Source organism: Bidens hawaiensis, unplaced genomic scaffold (assembly GCF_021521415.1).
Source record: "Bidens hawaiensis isolate Kalapana, Puna unplaced genomic scaffold, B.hawaiensis_p1.1 tig00004030_1, whole genome shotgun sequence".
Lineage (NCBI taxonomy): Eukaryota > Viridiplantae > Streptophyta > Magnoliopsida > Asterales > Asteraceae > Bidens > Bidens hawaiensis.
The window spans coordinates 1,596,400-1,611,068 of NW_027491238.1; positions in this window are offsets into that span (position 1 = coordinate 1,596,400).

Sequence of the window (14,669 nt, forward strand, 5' to 3'; positions counted from 1 at the left end):
AAATATACCCAAGAATATCGAGAGAAATCATCAGTTATCACCAAGCAGTATGATGTTCCACCAAGGCTTTTTACATTCACGGGACCGAAGAGATCCATGTGAAGTAGGTCTAGGGTACTGACTATTGAATTAACCTTCTTGGTGTGATGAGATTTCTTGTGTTGCTTTCCCTTCTTGCACGATAGACATTGGTCTTCAAAGTTGAAATTTTTCAAGGGAACACCCAGCACCAGCCCATTGTTGACAATGTAGTTCATTTTTCGAAGATGTATATGCCCCATTCTTCGATGCCATAACTCGGACTCCGATTCAGTTGCTTTTGACAGAAGACATGATTCTTCTGTTGCCATCTCAGTCGACCTAATGTCCATAACATATGTATTCTTTTCCCTTGGAGCCTTCATTACTATCCATGCCTCTGGTATCTTGAAACCAGGATACAGTACAATCGCTTCATTTTTGGTAAAGTGCACAGTGTAATCTTTGTCACAGATCTGAGACACACTCAGCAAATTATGCTTCAGCTCTTCAACGAAACCACCTTTTCTAGCTTCATTTTACCATTTGTCACCGTCCCCATTCCAGTAATTCTACCACCACTCTCTCCAGCAAAACTTACTCTACCTCCCTGAACAGGTTTCCATTCGTGTAACAAATTCTTGTTACCCGTCATGTGCTGGGAACAGCCGCTATCCACAACCCATAGATTGTTTGCAGCCCTGTTCAACTGTTCCTGCACGATTAAAGTAAAGGATTAAAATCTGGGGACCCAAGACCTATTGGTCTTGGGTCGATTAAATCTGTTAAAAGGCATCCCGTACTTTGGCTGTCCAAAGTTAGTATTAGAATGATTTCTGTAAGTCCTAAAAGGATACCTTCTTGTAGATTGACTATGAGGCTATCCAAACCTTCGTGAATTAAATGAATTATAACTAATGATTTGGTTGTTAACAGGGAAAAACTGAGATCCATTTCTTTGAAAACCTGGATTAGTCCAATATCTGAACTTTGATGAATTTGCATTCTTACCATTATAGTAATTACTGTTAGCTCTATTATCAGTTTTCGAAGGCCTCATACCTCTGAATCTCTGATTCAGAGGGCAATCAGCAATCAGGTGTCCAATTTGATTGCATCTGAAATAACTCCTGTGTTCAACTTTCGTCTCAACAGTTGTTTTAGATGTTGAGGTTGCATTACTTCCCGTTTGTCTAACATATGGTGGGACATACGGGTTTAGTGGAGAATTCTTTTCAGTTGGTTTATGTTCCTCTCCATGTTTTAGTAACACTGCCTCTTCTTTTGTCTCACTAGACTCGGATGTCTTGTCCGAATTTGATGAGACAGAACTAGGAACAGAAATCTTAACATTCGAAACAGGCTTACTCGTTTCGCTTTTACTAACTTCTGGATCTTTAATCATAACTTTAACAGGAACTGTCTGACCAATTTCAACATCAACAGATTTCTGATTACTAGGATCATAAGTATAGTTATGATTATAAGGTGGTGGAACTTCAGAATATCCAATTCCTCCCCTTTTAACTGGGGAACGTTGATCACTTACGAGGTGATCAAGTATTGCGGAGGAATTTCTAAATTTCTCAAGCTTTCTGTTTAGTTCCACCACTTTCACCCGGTAATCAGCTATCTGTGTATCCCTTTCAGCAATTTGTTTGGTTTTCTCTTCTAACACTTCATAGCTAAGATCAATTACTTGTATTTTTTCAGCTAGACTGGCTTTAAGACTTCTGATATCTTTCTCACTAGCTTTTATTTTTACCGTGTAACTGTTTTATCTAGTTTTAGTGTAATAATGATCTTCTTTTACTGTTTTAAGTTGAGCATCCAAACTAACAAACTGATCAGTTATTGTTTTCAATTGTTCAGACAGATTTTCACATTTCGTACAAGGGAGTTTAGAACTTACCTCAGAGAGCTGATCATTCACCTTTGCCATATAAGCTTGATCTTCTCTTGTCTCTCTGTTTTTTCCTTCAGTTTCGATGTTAACCAAGTTGGCCTGATCGAACACTTCGTCAACTTGCAGATTCCAATTGTATTCCCCGTTCTGTCTGGATATCATCGCCCTATTCTCGTTACTTCCCCCATTCGGTTGTGTTTGCCTGTTCTGACTACGTTCTACTCGTTCATTTGTGCATTCTTTAGCAAAGTGTCCATTCTGTTAACAGTTATAACACCGAACCTGTGACTTATCAAACCCTGGTCTTTCGCCAACAAACTTTCTACCAGTTTTCTTCATAAACCTTTTGACTCTTCTTACTATCATCGCCATCTGCCACTGCAGATCCATCTCCTCCAGATCATCAGCATCGATCTGATCATAGTCTTCGTCTAAAGTTGCAGGGTCAACGATTTTACCTTTAATTTAATTTTCGTAAGAAGCAATGAAAGATGCATAGAGAGCAAACTGCTGTTCAGCAGATTTAACACTCATGGGCATCTGAGAGTAGTTCTTGTTCGGAACACTTGAGGAAAAACTACCCTTTGTTGCTTGAGGTTTAGAAGCATTTGTTCCACTAGCTACGAAACACACATCACCATCCATGTTGAGAGTTACATGACCATCATGAGTTGAGTTAGAGCTCGAGTCTCCCTTTGAGTAGTAAGCAGATGATTCTGACTTCGAACTTGAACTTGAATTAACTTTCGCACCATACATTCCCGGATCCTGAACCTGATCAGTTGGTGTCTCTTTTCGAACCATGTTAAGTTCAAAAGTTCGTAGTTTATTGACTGCTGTTTCCAAGTCAATGTTGGCAAACTCTTTATCTTCTCTCATCAAGACAGTGTACATTTCCCATTTCGGTGGGAGAGCATCAAGAAGTTTTTCTACGATCTCCTCTTCGTTGTAAACAATGGAATAATTGCTGAGTTCGGTCATCAGGTGATAATATCTTGTGATGATATCATCAAGTGATTCATTCTTCAAATGTTTGAACACCGAGAATTGGGTTTTGAGTAGCTTAATCTTGGATGCACGTATCCCCACATTACCTTCATATCGGTTTTCAAGCGCTTCCCATAGCTCTCTGGCGGTTTTATATTTCCTGAAGGTGTGAAGAATCTCTTGTGGAAGAGCCATTGTTATCGCAGCATGAGCTTTGCTTTCAGCCTCATACATCTTCTTTTCTTCCTCTTCCATCTTGTTGTACTTCTTAATTTGTTCGCGACCCTCATACAAGGCCGATGGTGGGATGTATCCATCTTGAATGCACACCCACATCTTTGCATCTTGATATTTAACATATTGTTCAAACCGATCCTTCCAAGCCACGAAATCGGTACCCTTTAGCATTTTTGGGGCCTTAGTTGCAGAGCCGGCCTCAACTTCCATTTTCACCAGTTCCGTAATGTTGATCGAAGTCATCGCTGGAAAAAAAAATACGAACAAACACTCAAAGAAACCCAAAATTAATTAATTTTTTTTATTCTGAACAGTACTGTAGGCGCAGTTAATGATAACTTTGCTTAAGTCTTAACTTCGCTGGATTACACAACTTCGCTGAAATCTTAACTTCGCTTCTTCTCAACTTCGCCTGATTAGGCGAAGTTGTAGATAACTTCGCTTAAGTTAAGCGAACTTGTGAGGTAGGCGAAGTTGTTAATAACTTCGCTTAAACTTATATCTTCGCCTAAACCCTACAAACAGTGGCGGCAACTTCGCCTGATGAACACAACGATTTTGCAGGTTTGATTTAGACGTATTGCGAGGTATGTGAAGGTGTAATGGGTTGTTTTTGATGGTTGGAGAAGGGTAGGACACGAAACATCAGTATATTAACGTAAACTCGTCCCGCGAATAGTCGAACAGAACGATTTCTACACCCGTGTGATAATCCCGAACCACACAATCACGAGCAAATGCTCTGATACCAATTGTAGGTTCCCAGTCGGATCTACACGGAAATATCTCGTTCTACGTAGGTGCGGAATCCCTACGTAAGACGATACGAGTGTAGAATCGATATACGTTAAACACAAGCAAACACACGTTACAATAAACAAAGAACACGTTGTATTGCAACTAATAACACGTGATTCACCGTTCACAATTACACGTACTGAATCGTTCTCTACAAAACAAGCCGCAGCTAAGCTTTTATGGTAGGCGAAGTTGTTGATAACTTCGCCTGTTCCACAAGTTCGCTTATAAGAGGCGAACTTGTGAAACAAGTTAACAAAACATTAATACAAATCCAACTAACACAATTACAGACACTAGATACTGAACTACTGACATCATGCACCAACAAATTGATATCCTAAGCAAAGCCATTTTCGGATTACCAAGACTTAGAGAAATACATCATAACTTATATCTCATCATTTCTAAGTACAATATAAGGATCCATGTTTCTTTAATGTATCAAAGTATTTCTATCTTTCAAGAACATGAATCGATCATGAACGATTGCCAATAGAATTGACAACCACCAACTTTGAATTAGTGATTTAAGATGGTGAAACATTTCTCATCAAAAGATAATTGTAATATAACCATGTACTTTACTAGACTACACCACATGTTTTGTATAATTATCAAGTAAAACAAAGCTTCTTCATAGATTTTAGATGGTAAAAGGAGTTTAGCTCATGATGAGCATGATGATAAACATTAATATGAATGATGATAACAAATACATGATTAAACTTAGAACAATCTAACCAAATGTAGATGAATCTTCCTTCTTAATGATGGTAATGATAGATGATGATGATGATGGTTGATGGTGATGACCTCCAAGCCTTCAAACTCTTCACTAAATCTTCTATGTGAGTGTTAGTGTGTGTTTTTATAAGAGAAAACCGGATAGAAATCTTTTCAAGGCAAACCAAATGAGTGCAACATGAGCTACTATTTATAGGCAATCTGGAGTGAGAAGCACGGCCGCGTGCTTTCGTAGGCACGCCCCCGTGCTTTTTAGTGACATGTGCTAATTATTTTTGTCATTTCTGGAAGGTAGGCACGGCCTCGTGCTTCCTGAGGCACACCCCCATGCTTTTAGTGACATGTGCTAATTATTTTTGTCGTTTCTGGAAGGTAGGCACGGCCCCGTGCTTCCTGAGGCACGCCCCCGTGCTTTTTAGTGACATGTGCTAATTCCTTTTTTCGTTTCTGAGAGGTAAGCACGGCCCCATGCTTCTAAAAGCATGGCTCTGTGTCTAGCTGTTCACTAATTTGTCTTTTCTTGTAGATTTTTTTGTATTTTCTGAAAAGTGACCAGAAGCATGGCCCCGTGCTTCCAAAAGCACAGCCTCGTGTTTCCCAAAACCACAGCCCCGTGTTTCCAAAAGCACGACCCCATATTTCCTGAAAGCACAGCCCCATGTTTCCTGAAGCACAGCCCCATGTTTCCTGAAGCACAGCCCCATGTTTTGCTGTTTTTTTGGGTTTTCTTTGTTTTTTCATTTGTTTCTTCATTTGAGGCTTGGATTCACCTGAAAATACATTTTAACACGATACATTTTAACATGAAAGTTTTTAGAGATTATTTGATGCTAAAAAATGTATATTTTTATATACATCACTTACTATAGTTATTCCTTAAATTTCATATTTTTAGAATACGGTACCAATCATAAATCCAATTTCGAGAGTTTATGAGTTTACTAGTAGAATTCCTTGCCTAGGTAGTTGTTTCACCCTATTTGAGTTCTAAATTGATTGGTGTTTAGTTTCCATGTTAGTTATAATTTAAGTATTATTTACTTTATAGTTTATAATTAAAAAAGACAAAAATCAATAAAATCAATTTATTTAAGTTATTAGTCAGAGTCTAGTTTAGGTGTCGCTAGTTTCCTTTGGGTTCGATATCCGGACTTCGTTAGGCTTTACTACAGTTGATAGTTACACTTGCCTGTCTAGTGGTCTAGCATTAGGATAGTCTAGATTTATAACTTTAAAACTAGAGTGTCTAGGTTAGGTTACGTTTTTAATAGACCGTTTTGCACATCAAAGTCCGAATGGCATAACAGTGAACTCATAATGACCATAACTTGTTCGGAAAGCCGTTTTTGGAATGTCTTCGGATTGAACTTTGAGCTGGTGATAGCCGAAACTAAGATCTATTTTTGAAAAGAAGCTAGCACCTTTAAGTTGGTCGAAAAGATCATCGATTCGAGGAAGTGGATATCGATTCTTAATTGTGACTTTGTTGAGAGCTCGGTAGTCGATGCACATACGCATGGATCTATCATTCTTTTTGACGAATAGTATCGGTGCTCCCCTTGGCGATGAACTCGTCGTATAAAGCCTTTCTCGAGAAGCTCGTCGAGTTGTTTCTTTAATTCTTTCATCTCGGTTGGCACGAGGCGATACAGAGATTTGGCGATCGGAGCAGTACCAGGAATGAGATCGATCCTAAACTCTATTCCACGATCGGGAGGAATGCCAGGAAGTTCGTCGGGAAAGACATAAGCATAATCGGAAACAACATGAACGTTTTTGATTTCTTTGGGTTTTGATTCTTCGCTGACGTAGGCCATGAATGCTAAGCATCCTTGATTTAAACATTTGTTGGCCTATCATAGAGATTAGGCTAACTTGGCCAACGTCTTTATCCCCTTCTTCGAATAGTTCGTTTATCCGGGGCTCGAAGTTCAACGGTTTTGCTATTGCAGAGGATACGAGCATGGTTGTCGAATAACCAATCCATACCCAATACAACATCAAAACCTGCAAGATTCATAGGTGGTAATTGAATAGGCAAAACGTAACCGGCTAAATTTTTTTTTCCGTTTTCTAAGGCTGCAGAGATTTTAACGATTTTGCCATTAGCGGTCTCGAAGCTTTGAGTTTTATTTTGTTTGATTAAAGGTTCATTTAATAGACTACAAAAATTATAATCTATAAAACTTAAATTGGTTCCTGAATCAAACAAGACTCTAGCATAAGCGTAGTTAACAAGGAACGTACCGGTAATGGTTTCCGGTGTGTCGGCCGCTTTCTTTGTATCAAGGACGAAGACTCTTGCATTGCCTTTCTTGGGCTCGTTCTTTTGACCGCTACCACCCGCACCACCAATCGTGGGCTTGTTCTTGGGGCACTCCAAGCTAAGGTGTCCCATTTTTTTGCAGTTGTAGCAGGTCATCTTCGCAGCGGTGTGGCCGGGTCTATTACACGATTCACAGACTCGAGGAGCAAAGTTGCATCTACCCCTATGATATTTCTTACAAGTCTTGCATTGTGGAATGTCAGGGTTGAAGCTGGACCTTCGTTGGTCAATTCCCTTACCCTTGAAGCGGGTGTCTCCTCCTTTCCTTGAGTCGTGTGTTGTTACGACCTTCTTATCCTCCTCTTTATTGCGGATCATTCCGCCCATCAAGTACCCAGCCAACTCCATCTCGGAGTCAGCGGTTTGTGGCAAGTGTGACCTTACCATGTCACGAATCTCTCGTGGAAGTCCCAAAATGTGACGTGTAACTTTGCTGGATTCAGGGGTAACCAGCTGGGGAACCAAACGACAATATTCGTGGAATTTCGTGTTGTACTCACGAAGGTTCGTTCCAACAACCTTGTGAGTCAGGAACTTGGTTTGAATTTGGTCTTTTTCATGCATCGGACAAAATTTTGACATCAACAACTCCTTGAACTCATTCCAAGCCAGACTATACATCACTTCCCTTCCACTACTCAAGATTAGTGTATTCCACCACTCTAGCGCTTCGCCCTTAAACATCAGGGCAGAATACTTAATCCTTTCCTCATCGGAACACTTGCTTGTAATCACTATCGTCTCCATCTCTCAAGCCACCTCACAGTTGTGATGGCTCCCTTGTCACCATGGAATTCCTTCGGCCCATAATACTTAAAGTCTTTAAACGAACATCCACCAATTTTTAGTTTCTTAAATTCTTGACGAACCCCTCCATCAGTGGTCGACTCGTGAACACTTTCTTCCATGCGTGAAGGTTTAGAACGGGGTTTAGAAACGGATTTTCGAGAAGGATTTTCAGATTGTGAATGTTTTGTTTGTCTAGATTGGGATTTAAGTTCAGTTTCGGCCCTTACGACATTTTTTACTAACTTTTGAATTTGTTTCATATATTTATCGGGAATCGGTTCCTCTTGTTCCTTTTTGGGACCTTTCCCTTTTTCTTCACGTCTTTCGGCTTCCTTTCGGGAGGCCTATCGATTATTACTCTGTCGAGACATTTTATCTTTTATCTTTTTTAGTCTTTTTCTATTATCTGAAATTTAACATATTTCTTTTCATAAAACACAAATTTTTATTTATTTCATATATATATATATATATATATATATATATATTTATATATCATAAAAATGATACATATATTATTTTACAACATCTTTATATATACCGTCCAAACGATATATATATATATCCCTATCCTTATTACAACATATGTTACACTTATCATTCTGACTATTTTAACACATAAACTTTTTTTCTTGAAAACACGCCACCATCATCATTTTCCTAATCCTTCATGAATTTCTGCACCACCTTCGTCAACTTGTTACATTTTCGAAGAAGCTTGTCTCCTATCTTCTTCTTTTTTCTTTCCGTTAATAGCTAACTTTTTCCTCAACTCATCGGTTTCATGTAGGGATCGATCAAGATGTTCCTCCTGCGATTGTGGTATCTCATTCGGTTATCCATACTTCGGAGGTGGGTCGCGTTAACCCATCATCACTACGTCATAAAGGTTCTTTGGGTTTGGATACGGAGACATTGTCACATCGGAGGGCTAGTTGAAGAACGCATCGACAACTTCATTTTGTTCACGGATTTCATTAGCTTGTTCTTCAATGGATGGAATTTCACCTTGATATGGTGGAAAACTTGATGGCGCATTACCATTATACTTCTATGTGATATGGTGGAATTTCACCTTGATTGTGGTATCTCTTGCTTCATTATCATCATTATACTCTATTAATTTCTTGTAGGACATCTAGGTTAGGTGGTTTAGATTGAGGAGAGGGAAAGAAAGGGTTACCAGCCAATCTTATCCCTCCCTATTCAAATAAACAAGTAAATATTTCCTATGCTTGGATCGAAGCTTGGGTATTGTTTTATGATACCCAATTCGTTAAGATCGATGGCTCTGATACCAACCTGTCACACCCCACTCTAGGCCTAGGAGTGTGATCAATAGTTGGTACCACATTTGTAAATAAATCAGAGTTACGGTTATTAGCGGAAGTCTTATAAAAACATAAGGATCAAAATTGTAAATATTTACATTACAAAAGACAAGATGAAAGTCTCGTTTAGTGTAACGATTCCGGCAAATCCAGGTATACCCTAGCCGGTATATACTATTTACGTGTCATTTAATATTGATTATATGAGTTATAGTACGTATATACGAGTATATATGATTCATAGTACGAATCATACTCGATTATATAGTGAATCGTATTGGAATTACAATTAACCAATGAACGATTATTGAAACCCGAACGAATCGGGAATTACATTATAGACGAAGTATATAATGTTTAGTGATGTTTTCGAAGTATTAATGCTTCGGGATAAGTGAATTATAGCACAGAAAAAGGATTTCGATTTATTAGTACGTCGGTACGATAAACGAAACCTTTAACATCAAACCAAGCAAGAGACGATCGATCAAACCGAAAAAGATGCACAAATACCGACAATACGGTGTTTTAAGTCATTTAATGTCATGGGTTAAGTTTTTAAAGTTTTTAAATCAGTTCTATGTAAATTTTATTTTAACCCGAAAAACAACCATTTTAGGCTCGTTTTAAGCCGAATTACGAGTTTAAACGAGAAACGAACTGACCCAGATTATCCACAACATTATCCGGATTGCGTAATCCGAATGTGTGGCCTAGAATGGATGTGTGGGTCCCACCCCACCCCATAAGGTGGACCGATTGGCCACCCTATCCATAATATCACTTCATTTTTTCTTTTTTCAACATCAAACTCTCTCAAATTTCTCCAAACATTTCAAGTGTGCATCCAAATCCATCCTTTTTAACCAAGAACACAAGGTATAAGCATGTTATAATGCATGATCTTTGGTGTTGATTTCTTAATTTTGAGTTGTTTTGCAAGAAAAAGAGGTTCCAAGTGAAATATGGGTGAAAACCCGAGATGGAACCGATCCTTGCTAGATCAAGTGATGTATACAAGTTATACACGGGATCTTGATCCAAGAAACGAGTTAAAAGTGTCAATAACGGATTTTTACGGTTAGAATCTTGTAAAATGAATTTCTATGTGAAAGACGGGTGAAAACCCGAGATGAAACCGACTCTTGCATGATCAAGAGATGTATACAAGTTATACAAGGGATCTTGGTCCAAGAAATGAGTAAAAAGAGTCGAGAACGGATTTTTACGGTTAAAACCTTTGTTTTTATATCAAAACCGACACTATGAAAGAAATGGTTTGATTGTTGGTGTAACTTGCTTGGTATAGTGTTATTGTGCTTGTAAGTGTTGTATCTAGTGGCTAGCAAAGGCTAGAAACCAAGATCTTTGCGATCTAACGCTAGAAAACACAAGATAGTTCGGTTTTCGTGTGAGTTAGTGATTTTGGACAGATTGTAGTGTGCTTAGAGTCGGGTCATGAAATTTCACAGAGATGATCTATACATGAAAATATGAGATCTGTGAATTTTTGGTAATTTTTGGATAAAAGATGAATATTTGGTGAATTTAATGCTCGGTTTTGGCCAAAAATGGTGAAAAATAGCTAAACTTGATGAAAAATTCTGGAAAATTTAGGATAAGCTTTTTATAACATATAAAAGTCACACACAAAATTTGAGCTCAGTTGGAGAAGTCTAAAGGGGCTTTCCGGTAAAACGAGTTCTAGGGCTTTCTAGCTCGGTTTTTGTGAAAATGGCTTGAAAAATGAGTTTTGGGTTCTGGAAAAATTCCAGGGGGTTATGAGGATGGCAGGGATCATCCCGGAAAAATTTGGGATTTTTTTAAAGTCTTTTGGTATTTTTGACATATTTAGTGTTTTAATAATGTTTAAAAATAGATAAATAAATGTAAATATAAAAAAAATAAATCTGGAAAATTTTTATAAAATCTCTTACTGTCAAAATAAGTTTTGTGCAAAATTTCAAGACCCGAGACTAAACGGGTAATTATTTGTGCTAAAAAGAACATAAAAACAAATTTTTAAAGCTTAAAACGTGTAAACCGGCAAAACTCGCATAAGCGAGCTGACTGGTATATAAATACTAAAAATTGACCATTTTCAAAATACTAAGTAAATTAAATAAAAGTAAATCATCCGAAAATAATTCGGATGATTTGGGTAATTTTACCCGATTTTACTGTTTCCGGCACCTAAATGACGGAAACGGGCCCCGCGGCCAAACGGGGTGTCCAAACCGAGCTGTAATTTCATCACGTTAACTAAAGTAACAGTCAAACACCATTTTTGGGTCGGTTGTAAACAAACTCACTTTTGAATCTAAAAACGGATAACCGTGCTAGGCACGCAAATCAAGGAAAACATAAAAATGACAATTTTGACCGTCAGACTCTAAGTAATGGCACAATCTGAGTCCTTAGGAGTGTCACGGGGTTAACGTTGTCCCCGGATCGAGTACAGTACTGGGTTAACAATGTCCCCAGATGTACCGATTAACACGGATTTAATTTATGGGAATTATATAGTAACGACTAGATATCATATTACAGATCCAGGCTTATAGCAGTTCATTGTACCACGTCCCGACTCACAGAAAGGTGAGTTTTCACGAGCCCCTTTTTACTGAACTGTTTTAAATATTTTCCCGGGGCGGAAAGCATGTCTTTATTAAAGTATTTAAGTACATACCGATCGTATGGAAACACTTGTAAATTTATACATATATGGTTTGATGCACAGAATATATAAATTGTTTATCGTGTGGGATTGTTCTGGGGTAACATAGTTCCCAGAGGTTATTATTGTTCTGGGGTAACATAGTTCCCAGAGGTTATTATTGTTCTGGGGTAACATAGTTCCCAGAGGTTATTATTGTTCTGGGGTAACATAGTTCCTAGAGGTTATTATTGTTCTGGGGTAACATAGTTCCCAGAGGTTATTATTGTTCTGGGGTAACTTAGTTCCCAGAGGTTATTATTGTTCTGGGGTAACTTAGTTCACGGAGGTTATTATTGTTCTGGGGTAACTTAGTTCCCAGAGGTTATAAATGTTCTGGGGAAACATAGTTCCCAGCATAATTACATTGTTAATAAATGATTATTAAAATGATCTGTCAGTGTTTATTTAAATTAGTGAAACTCACCAACTATTCGTAGTTGACCCGTTTTCTTTACATGTTTTCTAGGTATGCCAAGTTGGAATGATTGATATGTGCTTAATGATCTGTGCTACTTGTTGGAAGCTTGCTGATCTATATTTTGTAATGAATATATTAATGTCTTATCGGTAAAACTTGTGTGTAACACCTAGACAGTAACGAAACTAGCAACAATGTAATATGATATAAATTAATGTAGTGGTATTTTCTTTATAAGCAAGGCTGTTGATATCAGATGTGTCTGTTGCATCCCGTGTACGTTTCCGCTGCGGTTACGGGGTGTTACAGAACTTTGTATCAGAGCCATTGGTTATAAAGAATTAGGATGTCTTTAAAAGATACCTAAAATATAACCAGTAGCTCAAATATTATAGGATCTGAATATCAACTAAATATATATTGTGACGAGATCGGGATGAACTTGGATGGACAAGTGGGTTATTATGGTCCGGAACATAATAACAGACTTGTCTACACGAGGGAATTCAGGGGAAGTCACGAGGGACTTTAATAGGTAAAATTGGCAACATATGTGCAAATATGTGATAATATTGTTATGTAGTCAAGTTGTATAAGTAAGTGCATATTAATTTGATTATGATTTACACTATGGGAAGAACTATATGTTTGTTAACTTGTGTGCAGGTAATATGTCAAGAACCCCCAGTGTGTCGTTCGAGGAGGACCCGGAGGAGGTCAGCTCCGGGGACTCCGGGAGCCCTCTTGTAGCATCCAGCACCGAGCCTTCCGAGGCTAGCTTGAGGAATTCCGGCCAGTCCTCCTCAGCTAGGATGGCCAGATCCCCGACCCCACCCGCACCACAGGTCGCTCCTGCACCCCCTGGATTCGGACCCCGCCTCACGGCGCGGATCAGTATTCCACCAGTCCGACCTATCTCGCCCCCACCCAGACCTGCTACTCGCAGGGGCGAGTCCTCCAGCTCTCGTCCCGAGCCTGCGACTCTACTGGTGTGGGGTCTCCCGAGACAGGAGCGGGATGCTGCGGCCTGGCTCCGAACGCTCACCGAACAGGTGAACGAGCACTCCGCCGCCTTGACGGTGGGAGTCCAAAAGAGAATGTACCTGGGTGATTGCATACTGGATCATCAGTATGCAATTGCCCAACTGAAGAGGGATTGCTCATACTCCCAATGGATGCTTGACAGGATGGAGAGTCGGGTTCGGGTTCTGATGGCGGTGTTAGTGGTGCTGGTGGCGATGTTGGTGGGGTTGGTTTACCACCATGTTTAGTTGTTTTGGGTTTGGGGATAGACAGGGACCATTTTTTTGATACTCTGTGTAAGTAGTTAGTGGTGATACTAACATGGAGTGAATCTTGTTTAGTTATGATACAACCACTGGCCCCTAGGGTGGGTCTCTTTTGGGGCATATCATTATAGATACTTTTGGGTATCATTCAAGCACTGACCCCTTTGCGGGTTATGTCGAGATGATGCCAACATAGGGCCCTTGTATTAAAACTTAGTTATGTAATCTTGACTGGAAAGTATGTAAACCGATGTTTGTGTAATATGTATCAATGTTTACTAATGAATGAAATATGTATTGTGTTTTATGATTTGAGATGGTATTGATTATATGTATTTTCTTGATGTTGTGTAGAATGGCACCGAAACGATCAACGAAAATATCGGAAGTAGATGTGAGCCGTTTGATTGCTCAACAGTTGGAGGCGGCGATACCGGATATAGTATCGCGCATCGCCGCCAGTATTAACAACTCGACCAATCCAACCCCTCCGAGCAATCAAACGCCCATAAATACTGACGGGGAACAAAATGCTAATCCTCCAAGGAATGATAACACTATTCCGAGTAATGACGCACCGCCTAGGGTGGTCGTTACTGACAGCAATGGCCCTATACCTAAGGTAGAGACAAACCGTACTGAACCAATTCGTGCATCCAGGGGATGTTCGATCAAGGATTTTATGTTGTGCAAGCCATTAGAGTTTAGCGGGTCTGAAGGACCGAATGGGTTAGTTAAATGGATAGAGAAAATAGAATCAGTGGTGAATATCAGCAACTGTCCCGAGGATTGTGTCGTTAAGTACGCCACCTGTACATTCACCGACCATGCCTTGACATGGTGGAACACCATAGTACAGACTCGAGGTCAGGCGGCGACAAACCACATGACCTGGACAGAGCTTAAGGCTCTTGTGTTGGAACATTTCTGCCCAAAAAATGAATTGCAGAAACTGGAAAATGAGTTGTGGAATCTGGAGATGAAGGGGGCGGACCACTTGGGTTATACCAACCGGTTTAATGAACTGTCACGATTAGTACCGTGGTTGGTCACCCTGGAGACGAAGAGGGTGGAACGTTATATTTGGGGACTTACTCCAGTAGT